The sequence below is a fragment of the Littorina saxatilis genome, linkage group LG1, assembly GCF_037325665.1.
Source record: "Littorina saxatilis isolate snail1 linkage group LG1, US_GU_Lsax_2.0, whole genome shotgun sequence".
Taxonomy (NCBI): Eukaryota; Metazoa; Mollusca; class Gastropoda; order Littorinimorpha; family Littorinidae; genus Littorina; species Littorina saxatilis.
Window position 1 is genome coordinate 44,240,336 of NC_090245.1, and position 3,889 is coordinate 44,244,224.

Here is a 3,889-nt window from a genome sequence, read left to right on the forward strand (position 1 = left end):
TTACAGTGTGTTGCTCCTTTGCCTTGGAACCTCACCAATTGTGATACAAGATTCTGCTCTAAACAGCAGTTTAAATAAAGACCCCACCCCCCCATGTTTGTGTGTTCGGGGAGAGGAGGGTGTGTGTGTGTGTGTGTGTGTGTGTGTGTGTGTGTGTGTGTGTGTGTGTGTGTGTGTGTGTGTGTGTGTGTTAAATACACCTTCTCTGTTGTGAACACGATCAAAATACACACCACCACAGACATGATAGAATGTGTTTGTTTGTTTGTTTGCTTAACGCCCAGCCGATAACGAAGGGCCATATCAGGGCGGTGCTGCTTTGACATATAACGTGCGCCACACACAAGACAGAAGTCGCAGCACAGGCTTCATGTCTCACCCAGTCACATTATTCTGACACCGGACCAACCAGTCCCAGCGCTAACCCCATAATGCCAGACGCCAGGCGGAGCAGCCACTAGATTGCCAATTTTAAAGTCTTAGGTGTGACCCGGCCGGGGTTCGAACCCACGACCTCCCGATCACGGGGCGGATGCCTTACCACTAGGCCAACCGTGCCGGTTAGACATGAAAGAAGACCATCTTTGCACTAGGACATATACCACGAATCAACAGCATGTTTGCTACCTGGAGAATAGTTTTGCAGATTTACATACGTGAAAGCATTACATTAATTCAACACAACAATTCCAGCTCTGTACAGAAATACCATGCAGGCTGCCTCTACCGGGTTGTAGACTTTTGTTGTATGTACCCACGTAGAAGAGTCCTCTTGTTTCAGGCAATTCGCCTAAGCGAATTTATGTTAATTGGCAAAACGGTGCTTAGTCAAACCTGCCTTTCGAATACCTCTCAATAACGACCGCCTGTCGACATCGACCACCTCGACGGATCCCTGACCACTTTTTTGCGCTGTAATTCATCTCTCATGGCTACCACCGGTCAACAACGACCACGTTTGGTCAGTCCCATGAGTGCTGGTTATAAACAGGTTCGACATGTACATGGTTCAGACGATTCTTGTCCGGGAGATTGTAGGAACCCCTGTCTGTGCATTCGGGAAATTAAATGACATGTGTCTGTAGTGTGCTGCAAGTACCGTATTCTGATATCCTTATTTTTTTCCCGCGTGTTTTTTTCCTCTCCATTGAATAAAGCACGGTTACGCTGACAAAAACTGCAAGTGCCAAAACAAACTTTTCGCTTTTTGTTTCAAAAGATCGAGTGGATTTACATTTGCTTTTTATCCAAACGTTTTGTACTCCTGAGCATGCACTCTTTTGCCAACACGTAGCCCATCAATGTATACTGCATACATTTCATGTTTGAACGTATGTTGTCAGTGTATTTGAGTTCAGTGGGTGGATGGTGGTTGGTGCCAATGGTAAAGGGGGGGGGGGGGGGGGTGAAGAACAGGTGAACGAAGTCGATGTGACCTGTCACAAAACAGCTGAATGTGCATTTCTGCTCGAAAACAAACTTGCAACTACAACAACAAAAAGTCGACAAAAACCGAGACCTCCGCTTTAACGAGATGGCATACCTGATGGCGATAAAGTGGCTGTTGTGCTTTCTGCTTCGTTGAGCCACGTGTGTATTCACGTCTGTAAAGGTAGACGTGAGAACGGGAAGCAGGTGTGATGACTTCGTCCGGAGCAAGCTTCGAAAACGTTTCAGGCTTACCCACCTCTTACCTATTACCCCTTCCCAATCTTCGACTTTTTTCAGCATCCCGCCTACACTTTTCCTTCACCTTCTTTGTCTTTGAATCGGTAACAGCCGAGTCCGACACCAGTTGCAAAAACAAAGATGGAGTTTGCTTAAATTCTAAAGAACAATTATGCAGTGGAGTCACCTAGGTTTTCTAGAACGCTTGCGGTGTTTTACAATGTCCTAAGGCAAACACGCATTGGCGAAAGTCGGACACATGCCACTCAGCATGCATCACCGCGATGTCTGCGCATTCTGTAGCTTAGCTGGTTCAGCCGACACGGAGAAGACTCAGTTATTTGGATGTAAAACAAGAAGAAGAAAAACAAAATCACAGCAAACACGTAAAACGTTTTTTTGACGCTCACGTTTTCGGAACAGCCGTCAAGTCAGACACTGTTTAGAAGACGCATGCTGCAAGGGTCCATACAGGAAATGCTGGATTCTTTACACGTCGCCACGCAGTGAGTCAGAAACTTCAAACCTTGGAACTGTTTAGAAGACGCACGAATGTGTGTAAGCAGGGCTGAGGTGCACGAAGCAAAAGTGGGTGCCACCCAAAACGGGTGAGAACAACCACGAGGCCTGTTTTGTTGAATTCACAACAAATCTCAATTTCAACCGTTCCAACACCGCGGCTGGCTCCCATCGGGTTGGTATAACTTTATTGTGCACCTCAGCCAAGGAATCTACAACTAGAAATGCTGCAAGAAACAACACAGGAAGGGCTGGTTATTTTTCACTTCGCAACGCAGCGAATTACAACTTCAAGGTCAATGCACGTTTTTGAAGAATACAAACCTAAAACCACCGTTTGTCACCGAAGTCAGAACTTTTACAAATTGGCCATTGCTAACAAGGTTGAAATGATTTGCATAAAATCCCACAAATTCTAACACTGAGCTAGTTAATTTCTTATGGGTGCGTTATTTATATTGATATCAAGACTGCATTCGAACTATTATTGTAGCTTGTGCAAAATATGCGTATCATGACAACAGACATTTCAGAGGTTACATGTAATGTGACAGCGTTTCCGTCATAACCGTGGCTAAGGAATAGAAAAAAAAAAAGAAAAAAAAATCGACAAAAACTTCATACTCGAACCAAGACCTTCAGAGGGGCGGAAGCGGGGGCCACAGAAGGAAAACAAAACAACACGAGAGAGAGAGAGACAGAGGCAGAGACAGACAAGAACAAGAGAGAGAGAATTTGAATTGAATTGAACTTTATTTAACAAAGATTAAGATTTAAGGCTACGCCTTTTCTTACAATCTGTCCTTGGGACACATAGACACACAATGATAAAAAAATAATAAAAAAAATAATAAAATAATATAATTATATATATAAAAAGTTAACAACAAAAGGAGGTAGTAAAACCTTAACTCGTGATGATAAAGATGACGATGTTGATGATAATGATGATGATGATGATGATGATGATGATGCGAGAGAGAGAGAGAGAGAGAGAGAGAGAGAGAGAGAGAGAGAGAGAGAGAGAGAGAGAGAGAGAGAAAGAGAGAGAGAGAGAGGGGCAAAGCCGGCCAGTCAGACGGACACAGACAGACTGATAGACAGAAACCAACAGAAACAGACCTAGACAAACACAGACTGACAGGACGAGGATCATAGAGGATCTGTTATCAAAATCTGATAATGGCCGCACACTCATCAATACCATGGCCTTGACCTCGGGTCATGACCTCCAGAACTAGTCCCAAAGCGTCATGCACTCGCGGTGGGACAGCAAGGCAACATTTAGACAGGGTGATTATTTTTAGCCGAAAGAAGCAACAAGCTACAAGAGGACGCAGGTTCAGTCAGTGCTGATTTAGTTCACTGTGTGCCCAATTAGGTGACAGAAAAGCTTCTGCCAAAGACTCCAGAAAAACAACCACTGTCTGTATCGAACGCTCTTCCTTCTGAAATGTATGTTGTGATGTCGATTTGGCTCATTGTGACTCTATAAACCACGCGATCACTTTCTTTAACTTTGTGTTTTGTTCCAAGATTCACTTTGCTGTGTTTGCCTCGCGTTGTGTGCCATTTCTTTTCACTCGGTGTCCCATAATGGGCAGAATATACCTGCACAGTTTCAGCGGCACAGACGATGCACTGCATATCATCATTATGCTGCGTTGGGGATTATGACGAGAACTTGGCCCATGGAAATCCC